We start from the raw sequence: 22,095 nt of genomic DNA on the forward strand, positions 1-22,095 counted from the left end.
GTTCACACTGGAGCGATGCGGGAACGCCACGAATGCGCGGCGGGTTCCCGCATCGCATGCCTCCCGGCGGCAGTTCACACTGCCCTATGCGAACTGCTGAGCGTGTCAGTGAAATGTTAATGACACCCCCAGATCAGTTCGCATATCGCAGTGCGATCTGCAAACTCGGATCGCATGGTGTGAACACCCATGCGATCCGATTCTGCTGCGGGCCAAAAAAAGGGTCCCGTGCGAATTTGCGGCGGGTGCGGCGGGTGCGGCGAATGGCTGAACTCGAATCGCACAGAGATCGGATGTGATTTGCACTGCAGTGCGGTGCGAATCACATCCGTTCTCATAAACCGCTGCAATGTGAACCCAGCCTTAGTGACACTGGCGACGGGGGGTGATCACGGGGTTAAACCTTTATTGGGGGGGTTAGGGGGGTACCTTAGAACTAAAGGGGGCTAACCCTAACTGCCCTAACAGTTATTAGTCACAAATGACACCCGCCGGGTGATCAGGGGGTTAAACCTTTATTAGGTAATAAATGGCGGGTGCCCTGAAACTATAAAAAAATAACTAACCAACCAGCGTCACCTGTAACAGTTATATGGTGATCACAGGTGAAAGGGTTAACTAGGGGGCAATCAGGGGGCTTTATGCGGTAGTATATGGGGGTCCCTGGCGCTATAAAAAGCTGCGGCGAACCTAAATACCTACCTGCCTAACTAGCGTCACCTGTGACACTAATACGGCGATCAGAAAAATGATCGCTTATTAGGCTGGGTTCACACTGGAGCGATGCGGAAACGCCGCGAATCCGCGGCGGGTTCCCGCATCGCATGCCTCCCGGCGGCAGTTCACACTGCCCTATGCGAACTGCTGGGAGTGTCAGTGAAATGTTACTGACACCCCCAGATCAGTTCGCATATCGCAGTGCGATCTGCAAACTCGGATCGCATGGTGTGAACACCCATGCGATCCGATTCTGCTGCGGGCCAAAAAAAGGGTCCCGTGCGAATTTGCGGCGGGTGCGGCGGGTGTGGCGGGTGCGGCAAATGGCTGAACTCGAATCGCACAGAGATCGGATGTGATTTGCACTGCAGTGCGGTGCGAATCACATTCGTTCTCATAAACCGCTGCAATGTGAACCCAGCCTTAGTGACACTGGCGACGGGGGGTGATCACGGGGTTAAACCTTTATTGGGGGGGTTAGGGGGGTACATTAGAACTAAAGGGGGCTAACTCTAACTGCCCTAACAGTTATTACAGTCACAAATGACACCAATGCAAAAAAAAAAAAAAAATGACATTGGTGTCACTGTGACTGGGGGGCAGGGGTAATTGGGGGGGTGATCGGGGGGTAAAGGGGGGGGTGTGAGTGTGCCTGGCATGTTCTACTGTGTGTGTAGAGTGTTGGTGCAACTCACCGATCCGCTCTCCTCCGTGTCGGAACGAAAAATACCGACACGGAGGAGAGAATGCATCACTTCCTCTCCTGTGTTTACATTACAGGAGAGGAAGTGATGTCACGGGGGATTCCTATTCGTCGGGAGCGATCGCGAGGGGGTGGCCATGAATGAATGGCCGCCCCCTCATCCCGGATCGCTCTCGAAGGAATGCCGACCGCCGCAGGCACCGGGGGGGGGGCCCGATCGGGCCCCCCACCCGCGGGCAGGCAGGGACTTATATATACGCCCATATGCCTGCCCGTGCCATTCTGCCGACGTATATCGTCGTGCGGCGGTCGGCAAGTGGTTAAATGTTACCAAAACAATTGGGTATTATATTGTGTTTTGTGAAAAATCTCCACACAAAATTGCAACACCCACCAATTTACAAACAAAAAGTGCCAGAAAAAGCCTGGTCTTAACTGGCAATATGTGGTTAACTGCCAATTCCATTGTCTCATGGTCATGTAACACTAAACCTAATTTAAACCAGCACTTTCTTTTGGTGGTATTTAATCACCACTGGGTTTTCATTTTTTGCTATATAAACAAAAAACATAATTAAAATTAAAATATATATAAATATATTTTCTGCTTTCTTTTATAAAACATATCCAATAAAATCAAATTTCTTCATAAATTTAGGCCAGGAAGTATTCTGCTACATATCTTTAGTAAAAAAAAAAACTCCAATTACTGTATATTGATTGGTTTGTAGGACAGTTAGGGAGTCTACAAACTATGGTATATACAGTTGTGTTCATAAGTTTACATAACCTGGCAGAATTTATGATTTCTTGGCCATTTTTCAGAGAATATGAATGATAACACAAACACTTTATCCAGTGCTGCATTTCTGGATTCTGAGTCATGGGGAATGCAAAAGAATTGTCAAAGGATCTGCGGGAAAAGGTAGTTGAACTGCATAAATCCGGAAAGGGATATAAAAAGATATCCAAGGAATTGAGAATGCCAATCAGCAGTGTTCAAACTAATCAAGAAGTGGAAAATGAGGTGTTCTGTTGAAACCAAACCATGGTCAGGTAGACCAACAAAGATATTTGAAATGCAAGGACAGTACAAATACCCCCCTACTGACCCATATTTGGAAAGTGTCAGGGCTGGGATCAGCCCTTCCTTCTGAAAGCTGGCCACTCAGCTGTCGCCTAATTGGCAGCTCCTTTCTCTCCACAGTGATTCACCTGTTGATGATATCCTGTTCGTCAATCCTACCTACTTAAGATGTCCAGCCCAGATGATTTCTGCCTTCACCTTGGTCACATCTCTAGAGACGCTCTCCTGTGTTCCTGTTAAAGATTTGCTTGGCTGACATTTCTTATGGCTCCAGATCCTGCTTGCTGTTCTACTACGCTCATCTCTGGCTCCCTGAAGTTTTGGCTTGTCTGACTATAAATTCCGGTTCCAGAACTCTGGCTATGTTTTGACTACGTTTACTCTGTTTACCTTTTTATTATTATTATTATTAAACAACTGTGATTTAACTGTACTTCTAGGGGTCGCTTCAGGGTTATAATGGTGGCCAGGGATGGCAGTTTTAACATTAATTCATCAGGCAGATCCCACTTGTTATAGATACTCAGCCGAGATAAAGTACCCCAAAAATGAAATGAAAGGAAGGGACTTTAGTGAAGTACTGTTTGGCAATAGATTTATTGAGCTTAAAAAGATTTATGCTTACAAGAAGCAAGATAAAATCAGGCATAAAAGTCAAATGACTGAGTACAAAAATGCCACTCATGGCGTGCGTTCCACCGATAACCGTAAGTGACATCAGAAGAACTAGGAACCTGAAATTCCATCTACGTGTTCCACCCTCCCACAGGGTGTCATCAAGGACCTTTAATGACGCCCTGATGATGCCCTGTGGGAGGGTTAAACACGTAGACATAATTTCCAGTTCCTAGTTCTTCTGACGTCACTTCCGGTTATCTGTGGAATGTACCCCATGAGCAGCGTTTTTGTACTCGCAGCCCTTTGACTTTTATGGCTGATTTTATCTTGCTTCTTGTAAGTATACATATTTTTATGCACAAAAAAAATTTGCCAAACAGTATTTCCCTATAGTCCCTTCCTTTCATTTTCTTTTTGGGGCATTTTATCTCGGCTGAGTATCTATAACAAGTGGGATCTGCCTGATGACTTGATGTTAAAGTTGCCATCTCTGGCCACCATTATAAACCTGAAGCAACCCCTAGACTGAAAAGCTACGGGTCCATTCCATCTGGTGAGTGGGGACACAGAAGGGGGTGTTTTGGCACACCTTGAAAACTCTGGAGCACTTTGTACTTTTTTGGGATTGGAGCACATCATTCATTTTATATGGACATTCACTTTTTATTGTCTTTTATTATATACATTGATGTTGATGCTAGCGCTGTAGTTCATATTTTATTTTGTCAAATGAATTGTATACATCAGTTGCACCTTATAAACTTTTAATTTATTTTGTTTTATTCTCTACCATTGTCATATTTGTTACACCATTGGCACGAGTATATACAGTATTTAGAATTTTTGGCAGTGATCAGGGATACTGAATAGTGACAGTATGTTAAAATAAATAAATCATTTTAGTTTTTTAACATACTTTTTTAACTTTTTTTTCCATCAAAGTAGTTTAGTGTCACAATAGTGGGTGTGGGGGGGGGGGTTGATCAGGTCAGGGATTTTTTTTTTATATATTTTTATGTAAAAAAGTGATGATCACTGTAACAGAAATGCTTTAAATTGTCATGAATGGGTTGCATTCATAGCACCTTACTATTGTGTGATCGATTGCTTAACATAAAAAAAAAATCAGCTTTTGCTGCAATATTCATCACTTCATATTCATCAATATTCATCACTTGTTTTTGTACCCAGCAGAATATCTTCTCCATAATGCTGCAATTGCATGTCTCCCTGGCTGAATTACTCCCATAGTCATTAACTCACTTTTTGTGAGCCCAGTCTATCAAGGACCTGACTTTGGGGCACATCACCATGGGGCAAAAGGGCCCAGAGAAACAATTGCCGTGGTTTATGGCCAACTTGGAGTTAATCATTAACTATTTCAGCCATGGAAGGAATTACCCCCTTCCTGACAAAGCATTTTTTTGTGTTTCGGCACTGCGTCGCTTTAGCTGACAATTGCGTGGTCATGTGATGTTGTACCCAAGCAAAATTGACGTCCTAATTTTCCTACAAATATAGCTTTCTTTTGGCGGAATTTGATCACCTCTGCGGTTTTTATTTTTTGCGCTCTATACTAAAAAAGAACGACAATTTTGAGAAAAAAAAGCAATGTTTTTTACTTTTTGCTGTAATAAATATCCCCAAAAAATATATAAAATATAAAAGTTTAGGCTGATATGTATTCTTCTAGATATTTTTGGTAAAAAAAAAAAAAAATGCAATAAGCGTATATCGATTGGTTTGCGCAAAAGTTATAGTGTCTACAAAATATGGGATAGATTTATGGCATTTTTATTATTATTTCCTTTTTTACTAGTGTAATGGAAATTTGCAGGTTCTGTATATAATTGTATTCTATTTTATATGTATTGCACAATGCCCTCACTGTGCACATGGCAATAACAATGTTTTCAGTACATGTTTTGCATTCTTTCAAGTCCTGATTAGAATTAGCCTGCCTATGTAACGCCCCTTGTTACCATAAACGTACAATTGTAATATTAATGTGATACCTACGTAATCATGTGTATAAAAGCCTTCAAATGCGTCATAATAAAGGAGAACGGTTATTTGGAAAGATGCTGAGCGTATCTTTTGTGTCTGTTCCCTACTGCAGTAGTTATTAATTTGGAACCACTAATCAATATGAGGATAGGAGTTGCCTATCATTTAAATATCCATTTCAGGTGGCGAAGCCAGCCCAGCAGGGGTTATCAGGTGACCCTGAGTATCCGAAACGAGGAGCTTGAGACGATCCGGGAATTTCTGATAATCAGCCGGCTGAGGTAAGCCTTTTGCTTACATTTGAGTTAGCAGACTTCCTTGATCGGTAAGGCATTTTCGGGACAAAGGGTACCTATTTTACTCCCCTTAATTGAACTGTATTGATTAGTGGTTATATGTTATGTTGTCACTGTCTACTGTCCATCAGAGTGTTATAGAGAAAGGGAAGAATAGTGCTGTTCACAGAGTATAATGTAGTACATCTGATAGATAAAGTAGTTTAGAGGCAAGAGGGTATAGGCCACGTAGAGAAGACTGGCCAGTCATTATGGGCATTAAATTAAGTAAGAGAATGACGGGTAAGAGACCCTAAAAAATGCCCAGCGCAAGAGGAGCGCTATAAATGAACCGAAGGTGCGGTTCCGCCTATACTGAGCCCCTAGATTAATGGTTAAAGTGGACAGGGATCCACAAAGGGTAACTGGGTTACCACCAAAGTCCACGGGGACAAAGAATCATGCAGAGTATACAGCTAGAGAAACGGCTATTTATGTGAGCAGGATGGATCAAGAGTGACATTAACACTAGACAGAAAGGGACTTTTTGATGTTGAGTTGTGGGATGAATTTGGGGTCAGGCACTACAACTAGTAAAGTCAAGAAACAGTAAAGAGAGTTAAAACAGAATGCTTTATATGTTGTCAGAGAGGGAAGATGGGATGAGCACTATGGCTGCCCGTCTTATCATAGAAGGTAGAGTAAGTGAAGTATGGTATTACAATGCATTGGATGCAAAGGATATCAGAACAAAATAAAGAAAGCAGAAATTTAAGCAAAGAAGTATTAAAAAGCGTTAAAATAAAGTGAGAGAATGATATGCATGTGTTTTGTACAAATGGGAATAATGTAAGCAATTTTAGAGATATATTTGTGTATGTTTGTGAATGCTGGAACCTTTAGTTCTATCGCTTGTGTCATGTACGCAGATGTGACCCCCTCCTTTGTGCTCTCATGAAAGAATGTAGCTGGGATGAGAGATTGGTGATAAGCTGCAAGGACATCATGCCAATTTCAGTTTTTTAGACAAAACATTTATAACAAAATGTGCCAGGTTAATGAATCTAATGATAAACAATGTGATCACAATTATTTTTTAATCTGTTTTCAAACATGGTAAAATGAAGGTTACAAATTAACCGTGTCTTACACAATTTGAATATCCTTTGATAGTGGAAACAGTGCATTTAAAAAAAAAAGAGAGAGAAATTTAGTAAAATGAAGTAATATGTCCCCCTTTAAGGACATTTATCTGTGCATATATATTGGTGTGTGATATTGAAATTATCATATGAGTATTCATTTCTAATATGAGTTTAACAATTTTATTAATAAATATAGATATATTGAAACTGGTTTAGACAACCTTTGGTTGTAAATGAAATTCAGGTTAATGGGGAAATTGGTAAAAATGGAATTAGTTTAGATTAAGATAACAATTTTGTAATTTTACATTTATTGAGTGGAAAGAAAAAAGATTAAGATGAGGTTGTTAATTTGAATACAGCTGCAATAATGTTTAACAAAGCCAAGATGAATGGGATACATAAGGAAGTTTTTCTACAGAAATTAAATCTTAAAGTCTGATAATAACTTGATGTGCGGTCCATGATGTGAGAGTAATAATAAATAAAATGTAAATATAACAGACCCATCACATCAAGTCCACACACCCTGTTAGGATAGCTGCTGCCTGCAGCCAGTTGGTTTATAGTTTTTGATGGCCGAGTGCTTTCTGGTCCGTCATACATATTGTTGGTCCTTTTGTTTTTATGTATTTTTATTTTTGAAATCCAAAGCAGAATGTGTGGATTGTGAAATGATGTGCCCCTTTTCCTTGTAAGTGCAGTGGGTATAAGTAGAAGAATATTTTGGATTTATGGACATCTCTGCATGACTGCAGGGTATTCTTATCATTTATTATAATATTGCCAGGAAAAAGTTGTCTTTTTGAAACATGAAACTGGTGTTCTTACACAAACAGCGTGATAGAAAACAAGCCATTGTTATATTTATGCAAGCTGGACCCAGTAAACAAGGGTTCACTCTAATATATCAGAGCTGTAGCTTTATGCAAAGTTGCTATTAGACAAAGTTACAGATATTATTTTGGTCAAATATTTAATTTTTATTGGTCCGACATTATGCACAGCAAATATATAGCTAACTAAATGTTTGTCTAATGAAAGGTTCAAAATATGAATTTGTTTTGTGTGTTTGTGTACAAATCTAACAATGAAAAATGTGTACATTTGAATCCAGCCACCTTATTGCCTCTATTGGAGGAGGCTGGAGACAAAGAAAAAGCACATGTGTTAAATTGATGATGTGGGAATCAGCTGCTGTGAGCCCAGTGCAGGACACACTCCCTGGAGACCCGAGTGTTTACTTTTTTGTAGTGTTATTCCTGGTTTTATACCGAGGATGAAGTTTATCACCCAGGATTCTCTGTATTCAGAGTCATTGGATCCTTTTTCCCTAGCTCCAGAAGCAGAGCTCCATGTTTTAGAAAAGCCTGTGAGCTATAAAAAGAGTATATATTTATATAGATAGTCGAGATATAGAGAGCTTTTGGTTCCATTTGAAGGGCCAGAAGTTTGTTTTTACTTCGGCAGGTAAACCAATCAAGCACGCCAAGTTAATTTGATCGGCTGTTTTCAGCTTTCCAGATTCTTGCTGAGGTAGCCATACTAACAGTAAAACTCACATATGGAAGCAGACCAGGCGACTCTAAGGATGCTGCATTTACAGCCCCGGACACTTGCTGGGTCTGTGCAACTCACAGATTCCACTCTAGTTCTGGCCCAGTATAGCTGGGATTAATAATTCAACTTTAAGGACCCCAGAACGAGAAGCACAAGTGGTCCACAGAGGGCAACTTCTTACGAAACAAGACTTTGGAAAAGGTCATCATTTATGTCTGCCAGACACTCTTTTCCCTTCAGCTTGACACGTGGACCGTGTCATCAGTCACAAGTAGTTATGGCTGCCTTAGTAAATGAGCGTGGGATAGAGCCAGGGTTCAACACAGTTGTTTTTATAACATACCACTTCTTGTTTTACCTGTTACCAAAGGTGTTACCAAAAGCTGAACATCCCTTCCAGAGATAACAAAAAGATATATCCAGATGCCCAAGTCAGGATCTTACGAGTATGTATTTTGTTTGTATGGACATGTTTTCTGGATGTCCAGTGGCAAATGCTACTGCAAAGGCCACAGTAAAAAAAAGTGTTATCAGAAGTAGTTTGTAAGTACAGAGTGCAGAATCTACAGAGAGTAACAGAGGAAATCATTTTTATAGGAGAGTCCTTACTAGAAGTTTTGAGGTTTTATTTTTACACCCCCTGCTGTCTACAATGTAGCGGACAAAGTAGAGTAAGAAACTAGAAAACTTTTGCCTGAATGTTTTATTATATTTTATCAAGCCTGTAGGGGGATGTTGGACTCTTTCCCTATGGGATTTGGTTTGGGAGTGTGTTACTCACTTGCTTATATTTTGTCTCAGCAGCTGAAGTCCTCCATTTGGATCTCACAGAGAATGTTGCTGATTTTTTTAAGGTTTTTGACAAACTCATTTATGTGTTTTCTCCCCAATTCCAGATCCTAAAAGTTTGGAAGGATCTAAAACTAAAGCCAGGTGACATGTGGATTGATAAGAGACATTTATATATAAGGAAATGTTTGGAGACTCAATACAGCATCTATTTCATGTACAGTTTTGCAGAACTTGAAGGAAAAGTCACCTGGAACCACACCAGACACTGCAAAAATGACTAAATTAAAGAAATCTCTGTGTTTGATTTGTTTCCCTCTTGCGATAACAGTCTAGGGTACTTTTTGATTCAATTACTTTAATTGTAAGGGATACATATATTTGAAAAGTAGTTTAGCCATGTTGAAGTCATATTTGTCTTTTGTACCTCTTCCATTTTATGTAGAATTGTCTGTGTTTACATATGCTGATAAGTCAGCATACCAGCAATTAAGCTAGAAGGCCATTCTGGCCACAGGAGTGTACAGCCAGTACTCTGTAAATATGTATTTGTTTTTCACAGTGAAAAGTCATTTTGTAATGAAAAAAGCTGTTCAGCTATTATTTTCTCCACAATGGAGTTTTTGCCTCTTTGGCCAGGACTACCTCCACCTAAGCGTGTGGAGGTTCCAAGTTAAAGGTGATAGCAGGTATGGTTAGTGATCAAAATATTGATCAAAAGAGAGGAGACTGTAATGGAAATTTGCAGGTTCTGTATATAATTGTATTCTATTTTATATGTATTGCACAATGCCCTCACTGTGCACACGGCAATAACAATGTTTTCAGTACATGTTTTGCATTCTTTCAAGTCCTGATTAGAATTAGCCTGCCTATGTAACGCCCCTTGTTACCATAAACGTACAATTGTAATATTAATGTGATACCTACATAATCATGTGTATAAAAGCTTTCAAATGCGTCATAATAAAGGAGAACGGTTATTTATAAAGATGCTGAGCGTATCTTTTGTGTCTGTTCCCTACTGCAGTAGTTATTAATTTGGAACCACTAATCAATATGAGGATAGGAGTTGCCTATCATTTAAATATTCATTTCACTAGTAATGGAAGCGAACTGCGACTTTAACCAGGACTGCGACATTATGGCAGACAGATCGGCACTTTTGACACTATTTTGGGACCAGTGTCATTTATACAGCGATCAGTGCTATAAATAGCCACTGGCAGGGAAGGGGTTAAGCACTAGGGGGCGATCAAGGGGTCAAGTGTGTCCTAAAGAGTGATTCTAACTGTGGGGGGATCCTGAATGACAGAGAGCAGTAGATCCCTGTCATGTCACTAGGCAGAACAGGGAAATGCCTTGTTTACATAGGCATCTCCCTGTTCTGCCTCTCCTTCTCACGATTGTGGGCCACCATCGAACATCAAGTTCATGGAACCCGTGGGCAAGCTCCTGCAGCGGGCGTGCGCCCACAAGGCAACAAATTCAAAGGGACATACAGGTACACCCATTCGCCCTTACGAGCCCTTCTGCCAATATATATGTGTGTGCGCTGGTCGGCAAGTGGTTAAACCAAACGCCAAGCAAATAGAAAAGTCACAAATTAATTCAGCTCCATATTTATTAATAATTAATTAAAGCAGATCTATGGTGAAAATATACAATAATGTATTCCTTTCCACATTGTATTTCAATTATTTCTAGTTTACGCCTATTACTGTATTTATTGGCGTATAACACGCACCTTTTTCCCCTTAAAATCAGGGGAAAATCGTGGGTGTGTGTTATACGCCGATCCCCACTGACCCCCCGCTGTTGTGGCCGTTCTCGACAGCTTTCGACCATTCTCGGCAGCTTTTGGCTGTTCTCGGTGGCCGAAAGCCGCCGAGAGCGGGCAAAAGCTGCCGAGAACGGCCAAGAGCGGCCGAAAGCCGCCAAGAGTGACCGAGCGCCGCCGAGATACACAGGACATCCGGCTCTGTATCTCGGCGGTGCCATTTTTAAAAGACAAAGCTGCAAATGAAACTGACAAGGCTGCAAATGATGGACAAGGCTGCAAATTACACTGACAAGGGGGCAACGATGGACAAGGTTGCATGACAAAGCTGCATATACCACTGACAAAGCTGAATATGACACTGACAAGGGTGCAATGATGGACAAGGCTGCAAATGATGTATACGGCTGCAAGACAAGGCTGCAAATGACACTGACAAGGCTGCAGATGGACACTGATAAGGCTGCATTGATGGGCATTTAAACGTATGTTTTTTTTCCCTTAAACTTCCCTCCTAAACTTGGGGTGCATGTTATACACTGGTGCGTGTCATACGCTGATAAATACGGTAATCTGAATTATCTTGAAATGTGTTACCTTGCTTTTTTGAAAATCCACACACATTTACTTTGAATTTCATATTTCCTGTGAGTAGGCACAGCGGTGTCACAGAATTCACAGCATCTGCCTTCTGAACTACAGAAGTCATAAGAGGAGGAGTTTCAGGAGGCGGAGTTAGTACATGAGTCACTACTTGCAGGTACCATGGGATATGCAGTCCTTAGAAATGGAACATAAACAGCCGAGAAAGAATGCTGGGAATCCATGAAGTTTTGGAAAGAGGTGACCAGCAGACAAGTAGCATGAAAGGAGATTTTGTAAATAAGCTTATTTTGGATTGTCAAAAATCGAAATCCTTTGGTATTTAAAACATATGGCATTAGGCATTGGGTCAGATGATGAGAGGCTAAACCCCTGAAGAAGCGGATGCGGCCGCTAAAGACATAGGAAGCTATTCAAACAATCTGACTACTGCCATTTATCTGGTTTTATACATGAGGGTCTTGTATCACCCACCTGTTGTAAAATGTTTTAATTAATGGTAATAAAACTATGGATATTTATTTGATAACTATTATTATACAGGCTTTATATATCACGACAGTTTACGCAGCGCTTTACATTTTGAGGGTAGTCAGTTCAACTACAATATACTTTAATACAGTAGGAATCAGAGGGCCCTGCTTGTTATAGGTTAGAATCTAAAAGGATGGGTCAAGAGATACAAGAGGTAATAACTGTGAGGGATAAGCTGATGGAGAAAATAAATGTACAGTTGTTAGGTGGGGGTTAGATAGGCTTCTCTGAAGAAATTCATTTTTAGGGATCGTCTGAAAGTGGACAAAGTAGGAGATTGTCAGACAGATTGGGGTAGAGAATTCCAGATGACAGAGGCTTGGGAGAAGTCCTGGAGGTGAGCATGGGAGGAGGTGACGAGGGAGCTAGAGAACAGGAGGGCTTAGGAGGAAAGAAGAAGACGATTAGGTTAGTATTTTAAAACTAGGTTAGTGATGTAGCTGGGGGCCAGGATGTGGATGTCTCTGTAGGTTATTGTTAGTATCATGAATTTAATTTGTTGATTTAATGGCAGCCAATGGAAGGATTGGCAGAGAGGAGTAGCAGACGCCGAGCAGTTTGTAAGCTGGATGAGTTTGGCAGCAATGTTCATGATGGGCTGAAGGAGGGATAGCGTATGTAAAGGTAATCCAAAGAGGAGGCAGTTGCAGTAGTCAAGGCGAGAGATGACCCAGGAGTGTATAAGTGGTGTCATTGGTTAGGAAGGGGTGTATCTTTGAGATGTTGCAGAGGTTGAGGCGGCAAGCTTTGAACAGCGATTGGATGTGAGTCAAAGCAAACTTCAGCATCCAGGATTTCACCTAGGACCTTGGCAAGGGGGGTGGGTTGATAGTTGAGTCATTGATTTTGACAGAGAAGTCAGGGGAAGGGGCACGTGGGGGGTGGAAATATCATGGATTTGGTTTTGAATAGGTTAAAAAAACTATTTTAGAAAGTTTTTTTGTATTTGGTTATATAAGTTATACCGACAGGCCGTCATTAAACCCCCAATTTATTCCTGCTCTCCCTATTTTGACTATACATACTGGATGATGGCCCCTTGATATTGAGCTTGATTAGCTATTTCACTATGCCCCTCTTATATACCATTTCTTTTATAAAACAGTATTATTTAAACCTTTCATTAGCATATTAAGATAAAGAAGAAACCAAGGAAAGCAAACGATAAACAGAATGAACCGGCTTTATTAAAGCTAATATTCACTGCAAAGTACATTTTCCCTTTAATGCTAAGTAAAAAAAAAATTGCTACTGTGCAGACTGACCTACGAAAGCACATAAAAACGAAACATTAAAAATGAACGGAGAACATGAAAGATGAAAAGAAATCTTATAAGTTACTTTACCAAACAATACAGTTTATTCACTATGGCAACTAACAGTATGACTGACAAGCCATTTAATGTTCTATACTTTAAATAGATTCAATTATAAGATGTACAGTGGAATAAAATAATTTTGCCTACTGCCTTTTTAGAAGATGACATGCTGGGTGACACAAGGCTTGCAACAATCCCATACTGAATTTATACTTCGTTTTCTAAGGATTGCATCCTTTGTAGTAGCCTCGCTGATTGTAATGATATTGGTTGCTAGAGATCTCACACAAAATATCTATAAATAAACAGCAAAGGAGGAAAGAAAAAGCATTTCTACCAAATAAAAGGCAGTTGTGCTTCAGATGGAATTCCCCCAGACTGGCTCCTATTCAACACAATTAGCATTCTCCAAATATAGATCTAGCAGGATACTTTGGTCTAACTGTGTATGCTACCTTAGTAACAGAGTCATTAGGAAATATTTATGAAATTCTGTGATGTGTGAAGAGTAAAATCTATGTTTAGCAGCACTTGCTTTGCAAATGATTAAAAAAAAAAAAAATAGATTTTTATTTATTTTTTTACACGGTGATATCTGCTTTGAGGTTTTCAACCTACAATATCCTCCTTAGATCAAAGTGGATATAAACATCTGAAATTAAAAATGAACAAAGCATTCTCCTAAATAGAGTGTACTTGCCTCATTCCAAAGCACCTAGTGTGGTTCCTGTCTGATCCAGTGGGAGAAAACTTGAGAAAAATTGACACTTTGGGCCCAATTTGGACATTCTAAATTAGGGGTGTACTCACTTTTGTTGCTGAGTTATTTTTAGGGGACAGCAAATTGACATTGTTATACAAGCTGTACACTCACTATTTTACATTTTAGCAAAGGTTCATTTCTTCAGTGTTGTCACATGAAAAGATATAATAAAATATTTACAAAAATGTGAGGGGTGTAATTTTCACTTTTGTGAGATACTGTATATTAGGAGTCGAACATATGGATTAAGGGGGCGGTGTCCCTGCACCCCGTATGGAGCAGCCACCACTGGTCTGCTTTCTGTTCTGCTCTGCTATCTGCATGAGTCACTTTTGACAATCCATGCCCACAGCACAGAATCTTAGGAGACAGTCCTGCATACACTTCAGCACACAGGTGATTGACATGTTGTGCATGCTTCTCTATGAGATTATGTAAATGGGGGTGTCCTTTCCCTCCACTCATGTCTCAGATTACACTTAACTCTCCACTCTGTGCTGTGCAGTGATTGACATCAGATTCCAGGACCCTGTCTTCTGGAGCTCAGAGAAGCTGTGTAAAATGCATGCACCGTGATAGAGAGCTCTGACACCAGCACCATGATAGAGAGCACTGACACCAGCACCGAGATAGAGAGAGAGAGCACTGACACTAGCACCATGATAGAGAGCACTGACACCAGCACCGTGATGGAGGGCACTGACACCAGCACCGAGATAGAGAGCACTGTCACCAGCCCCAAGATAGAGAGAGAGCACTGACACCAGCACCGAGATAGAGAGCACTGACACCAGCACTGTGATAGAGAGCACTAACACCAGCACCGAGATAGAGAGAGACAGCACTGACACCAGCACCAAGATAGAGAGCACTGATACCAGCACAGTGATAGAGAGTATTGACACCAGCACCGTGATAGAGAGAGAGCACTGACACTAGCACTGTGATAGAGAGCACTGACACCAGCACCAGTGCAGGGATAGAGAGAGAGCTCTGTCACCAGCACCGAGAAAGAGAGCACTAACACCAGCACTGTGATAGAGAGCACTGACACCAGCACCGAGATAGAGAGAGAGCACTGACACCAGCCCCAAGATAGAGAGCACTGAGACCACACCAGCACCGAGATAGAGAGAGAGCACTGACACCAGCACCGAGATAGAGAGAGAGAGAGCACTAACACTAGCACCGAGATAGAGAGCACTGACACCAGCACCGAGATAGATAGCACTAACACCAGCACCGAGATAGAGAGAGCACTGACACCAGCACTGTGATAGAGAGCACTGCCACCAGCACCGAGATAGAGAGAGAGAGCACTGACACCAGCACCGAGATAGAGAGCACTGACACCAGCACTGTGATAGAGAGCACTGACACCAGCATCAGCACCGAGATAGAAAGAGAACATTGACACCAGCACCGTGATAGAGAGCACTGACACCAGCACCGAGATAGAGAGCACCGACACCAGCACCGAGCTAGAGAGCACTGACACCACACCAGCACCGAGATAGAGAGCACTGACACCAGCACAGAGATAGAGAGCACTGACACCACACCAGCACCGAGATAGAGAGCACTGACACCAGCACCGTGATAGAGAGCACTGAGACCACACCAGCACCGAGATAGAGAGCACTGACACCACATCAGCACCGAGATAGAGAGCACTGAGACCACACCAGCACCAAGATAGAGAGAGAGCACTGATACCAGCACCCAGATAGAGAGCACTGACAGCAGCACTGATACCAGCAACTTGCTGCGGGACACAAAAATATGACACCGCTCAACCTCTTCAAACAGGAGGGTACGGGCATTCAGTATGGTGTGCTTTTTTTGTACATTGAAGTGAGCCACAGGTAGAAAAAAGGTCCGTGTGCTCGATTAAATAAATCGTTTATAGAGTTATGCATATACATGGTCTACTGGTCACATGTGTTGAATTCCTCCGAGATCCATGCTTCATTCATTTTTAGAAATGTGAGGTAGTCAACACTGTCGTGAGCTAAACGGTCACAATCCCCCCTGCTGCGCTGAACGTCCTTACAGACAGGACACTGGACGAGGGGCAAGCCAACAGTTCCATTGCAAATTGGGCAAGCCCTGGCCAGAGGTCAAGCCTGCCCACCACGTAGTCCAGGGGTTCATCACTCCTCAGAGCGTCCACATCGGCCATTAACCCGACGAGTCGGACACCTGTTGGTCTAGGCCAGTGATGGCGAACCTTGGCACCCCAGATGTTTTGGAACTACATTTCCCATGATGCTCAACTACACTGTAGAGTGCATGAGCATCATGGGAAATGTAGTTCCAAAACATCTGGGGTGCCAAGGTTCGCCATCACTGGTCTAGGCATTCCCTGATGCTGGATCCGGATGAGACCTGTGGATGGGTCGGCTGAAAGAATGACCTCATATCAGAAGTCACCAACAGATCTTCAAACCGCCCTCTTCTTGCTGACGCTGTTGGATTGGTACCCGCAACTCTTTCTCTGGGAGTGGGAATTCCTCCTCTGCCAGCGCACGCAAAAGCAGAATGCAGCATTTCACGAAGCAAGGCCTGGAAGTGCTCCATTCTGACAGCCCTCTGTGACGGTGGTAACATTTCCGCCATTTTGTGTTTGTACCGGGGGTCTAAGTATGTTGCCACCCAGTGCTGGTCCTTGACCCTTATCCTTTTTATACAGTGGCCCCTGTTAAAAACTGGAGCATGAAGGCCCCCATTTGCACTAAACTGGAAGCGGTGTGGTGGCCTGGCTCCTGCTCATCATCCAGGATAATGTTGTCCTACTCGTTCTCCTCTCCCCATCCACGCACAACAGGGATCCCAGAAAGGTTTAAAGCATGCTCTTCTTGCTTCTCCTCATCCGCCCCGGCACCATCCTCCTCTGACTCCTCTTCAGACTCCTGTTGTTGACTTGTCTCAGATAGAGTAGCCCCCCTGGGAATTCATCCAGCATTGCGACTTCCTCATCTTCCAGCTCCTGCTCCTCCACGGCTTGATCAATGACACGACTCAATGCACGCTTCATAAAGAAGGCATAAGGTACCATGTCACTGATGGCGCCATGGCTGTGACTGACCAGTTTGGCGATCTCATCAAATGGCCGCAGAAGTCTGCATGCGTCACACATGAGCAGCCACTGGCGCGGTGAAAAAAAACAAGCTCCCAGAACCTGTTCTGCCGCAGAGTTTGTACAGGTAGACGTTAAATGCACGTTTCTGCTGGAGCAGCCTATCAAGCATATAGAAGGTTGAGTTCCATCACGTCGGGCAATCGCAAATAAGACGTCTGACCGGCAGATTATGTCGCTGCTGAATGTCAGCAAGTCGAGCCATGGCCCTGTAAGATCTTCTGAAATGGGCCAAGATTTTCCTTGCCTGCCGCAAGATGTCCTGGACCCCAGGGTATTTGACAACGAAATGCTGCACGACCAAGTTTAAGACGTGTGCCATGCATGGCATGTGCATAATTTTGCCCTGTTTCAATCCGCTAAGCAGATTGGCACCGTTGTCACACACCAATTTACCAACTGTCAAATTGAGCGGTGTTAGCCACTGATCTGCCTGTGAACGCAAAGCTGAAAGGACTGCATGGCCAGTGTGGCTCTTGGCTTCCAGGCACAACAGACGCAGAACAGCATGGCAACATCTCACCTGGCAAATTGAATAGGTTCTGGGGAGCTTGGGCGGCGCAGCGGAAGAGACACTAGCAGCGGAAAAGGAGGAGTCAGCCGAGGAGGAGAGGGAGGAGGATGGAGTAGGAGGAGGAGAAGAAGAGCCAGGCCTGCATGCAATCCGTGGCGGTAAAACCAAATCTACACGGGTGCCACGGGTTACATGCTTGACGGCCGTCAGAAGGTTCATCCAGTGGGCAGTAAAAGTGATATACCTTCCCTGCCCGTGTTTGCTAGACCACGTGTCTGTGGTCAGATGTATCTTGGCACCGACACTGTGTGCCAGAGATACATTTACTTGCCGCTGAACATGGCCATATAGCTCTGGAATGCCCTTCTGTGAGAAATACTTCCTTCCTGGGACCTTCCATTGTGGTGTTCCAATGGCCACAAATTTTTGGAAAGGCCTCCGAGTCCACCAGTTTATATGGCAGTAGTTGGCGGGCTATCAGTTCTGACAAGCCAGCCATCAACCGTTGGGCAAGAGGGTTATCCGGAATCATCATTGTTTTACGCTCAAACATTTGGCCCACAGAAGCCTGCCTTTTTCCAGAAAAATGTGAGGATGGCATGATGGAAGGTGGAGTGGAGGACAATTGTGAGGAGAGAGGAGAAGGAGAAGTAGAAGACGAGGCTGGACGGTGAGAGCCTGGAGTGTGGCTTTGTGTGTTCCGTTGCTCCCACTGGGCTTGGTGATGGCAGCTCATGTACCTTCTTAAGGCGGTCATCCCTAGGTGAGTGTTGGGCTTACCGCCACTTATGCATTGACTGCAAAGATTGCAGATGGCAAAACTATTGTCAGCAGCGGACACGTTTAAGAAAGCCCACACTGCTGAGCCATGTGCCGGTGTCCTGGGAGCGCCAGATGTGACCGTACATGGTTGATGCCTCGCTCCTGATACATTAGCAGTCTGCTTTGTCATTCCTGTGCAATGTAAGTTCTTCCTGCTTCTCCTCCCTATCTGCTGGTCCATATCTCCCTCTGAACTCCCCTCCTCTTCCTCTCTTGTGGGCACCCACGTGACATCACTAGACATGTCATCATCGACGTCACCTTCCCCACCGCTATAATTAGAGATCTCGGAGTAGGTAGCAACACCGGGACCAACCTCCTCCTTGGGCTGATCTGGGTACTGTCGTCAGACTGCTGAGTGGAGGTTGTTGCTACCTCCTCTTCCTGATCCAATGCCAAGGGTGGGTGCGCATCGGAAATGTCTTGATATGAATCGGAAAATAATTCCTGTGACTCAAGTGGAAGGTATATGGTGGTGGTGTTGGTGGCAGTGTCTTTGGGGGTGCACACAGCAGAGAGTGAAGAAGAGGGTGCAGATCGAGAGGATGAGGAGGGTGCAGAAGAGTAAGGCTGAGTGAGCCACTCAACCAAGTCTGGTGCGTCCTTTGACGTAATCGCACGCACCTTCTGCAATTTGCCACTTTGGCTCAAGCCTGTTGCTCCTGCCCTACCCCTACCACCCCTGCGGAAGGGCCTGCCTCTTCCCCTGCCTGTCATTTTTTAAATGACCCTGTGACAAAAGTCTCTAGAGAAGTGCAGTATGTATGTGGAAGAAGGTATATAACACCCCGCTGTCGTTTTTGGGAGCCACTGGTCTATCACACCAGTTATAATACTTTTTTTTATTGCGTTTGTCACTCTTTGTAGCATCGCTGGAGAACCACTCAGCAGTCACAATGCTGTACAGTGGAAATGCATTATACTATGCTTTCTATATGTGTAAGTATTTTATATGTGTATTACACACCTATATACTGCACACCAAATAGTACACCTATACCAGTCCTTAAAAGGACCTTTGTGGACCTAGTAGCTAGTGATTTGCAGACTGTCCCTCAGTCCCTACACTGATAAAAGACAACTGCAGAAACGAGCAGTAATCTGCAGCACAGCAGTGCACCACAACCCTATATATTGTACACCTATACCAGTCCTTAAAAGGACCTTTGTGGACCTAGTAGCTAGTGATTTGCAGACTGTCCCTCAGTCCCTACACTGATAAAAGACAACTGCAGAAACGAGCAGTAATCTGCAGCACAGCAGTGCACCACAACCCTATATATTGTACACCTATACCAGTCCTTAAAAGGACCTTTGTGGACCTAGTAGCTAGTGATTTGAAGACTGTCCCTTAGTCCCTACACTGATAAAAGACAGCTGCAGAAACGAGCAGTAATCTGCAGCACAGTAGTGCACCACAACCCTATATATTGTATATATATTGTACACCTATACCAGTCCTTAAAAGGACCTTTGTGGACCTAGTAGCTAGTGATTTGCAGACTGTCCCTCAGTCCCTACACTGATAAAAGACAGCTGCAGAATCGAGCAGCAGTCAGCAGCAGTGCACCAGCACCCTATATACTGTACACCTATACCAGTCCTTAAAAGGACCTTTGTGGACCTAGTAGTAATAGCTAGCTAGTGATTAAACTGACTGTCCCTGCTCCACACAGCGTTCTGTCCCTACACTGACAAAAGACAGCTGCAATCACCAGCACAGCAGTGCACTGAACCCTATATACTGTACTACACCTATACTAGTCCTTAAAAGGACTTTTGTGGACCTAATAGCTAGTGATTTGTGTCACTACAGTCTCTCCCTGCTCCACACAGCGTCCTGTCCCTACACTGACATAAGACAGAATGTAAAATGGCCGCCAGATCAGGTCTATTTATAAGGTAGGGGGAATGTCCAATTGTCCATGTGCTGAAATGTCTCAATTGGCTGTCCTTTTCCCTATGATGGATGTGTCAACATGGGTCAAAGTTCTTTCACACTGTAAACGCATATGTCCGCTCGGCGAACAGCGCCAAAATTCTGCTGGTTTGGTGAATTGCGAACATGCAAAATTCGCCGCGAACCGACCGCCGGGCGAACCGCGAGGCCATTCCTACTGTACAATATATATATAGAGTTCCCATAGAGTCCAGAATGTTGATTTCAATGAATTATTAGTGAAACAAGTGAACTAACATATTTTGATGATTGCATGGGTCCACCTTCTTCAGGACTTGAAAAATTCTGAGCTTCTGAACTCGCTCTGGAACAAGTATGTCACAAGCATAACAATAAGTTATTTATGTATTTGATCTTCCAGACCAATGATTACTATACCAACTCATATAGGACTTTATTTACAGAACTTACAGCTGATGGAAATAAAGTCCCATATTGGTTGGTATAGTAAATATTGATAAGTTATTGGGATGCCAGCAAGCACAAGTGAATCTGATCCCATTGAGAGATTTTGTTAAAGCCTAAGGCCCCTTTCACACTGGGGCGCCTTGCAGGCGCTACAGCACTAAAAATAGCGCCTACAAAGTGCCCTGAAACAGCCGCTGCTGTCTCTCCAGTGTAAAAGCCCGAGGGCTTTCACACTGGAGCGGTGCGCTTGCAGGACGATCAAAAAAGTCCTGCAAGCCGCATCTTTGGATCGCTGTAGGAGGGGTGTATTTACTAAATACTAATCTTACTAAAGCGCCCCCTCTCATAGAAAATAATGGGGCATCGCTGCAAACCCGCCTGCATCGTGCTTTGCGGGCGGTTCTAACCCTTTTTCGGCCGCTAGCAGGGGTTAAAACTGCCCCGCTAGCGGCCGAATAGCGGCCGAATAGCGCCGCTAAAGCAATGGTAAAGTGCCGCTAAATATAGTGTCACTTTACCGCCAGCGCCCGCAATGCCCCAGTGTGAAAGTAGCCTATGTGCAGCCAAAATAAAAAACACAAAGATCAGCACAAGGGTCATACTGTAACTTTAAGGAGTTGTAAGGGCAGAAGGTTTTTTTTTCTTAATGCATTCAATGGAGCAGCCTCCCCAGCACCCCCACCCCCAATTACTTACCTGAGCCCCATCTCTGTCTGTCCCCACAAGTCTCTTGGCCATCCCTGACTCTCCCTCCTGAATGGCTGAGACACAGAGCTGGCGCCATTGGCTCTAGCAGCTGTCAATCAAAGTCAGTTAGCCAATTAGGAGAGAAAAGGGGTGGTTCCCCCAGGGTGCAGAGGCTAAGCCCCAGCCTGCTTCTTCACCAGAGCCGCTGATGGTGGGGATGGCCTTGTGGCAAGCTGGAACCAGGTCGCAGCCCCCGGTACACCCAGCTGAGGATGCAAAGACCACTCACCTGTGCAGAATGCAAAGAGCAAGAGACAATAGGAAATCCTGGAGATGAGCTGAGGTCAGGGTGGGCAGCAAAGAAGCGCAGGCGGTAGACGACCCCTGGATCAGTACATGGGTAGTCAGATACAGGGTACATGAGTAGTAGCAAACAGGAGCTCAGTGAACTGTGAAGTTGTTCAGACAAGGCGGACTCTGCTGAGCATGTGTTTATATACTGTATGTAGCAAGGTCCCATGCCTCCTTCGGTCCAATGAGAACCTCCAGCGCCAGAGTCAGCTGACATCCTTCTGTATATGGTGGGTTGTGAGGCATGGTGGGTGCAAGGTAGTTCAAGTTATTGGGTGCCAGACACTTCTTGAATGCTAAAGAGAGTTTATTTC

The sequence above is a fragment of the Lithobates pipiens genome, unplaced genomic scaffold (assembly GCF_037356315.1).
Source record: "Lithobates pipiens isolate NorthernLeopardFrog02 unplaced genomic scaffold, aLitPip1_a1.2 Scaffold_22, whole genome shotgun sequence".
NCBI classification, from domain to species: Eukaryota; Metazoa; Chordata; class Amphibia; order Anura; family Ranidae; genus Lithobates; species Lithobates pipiens.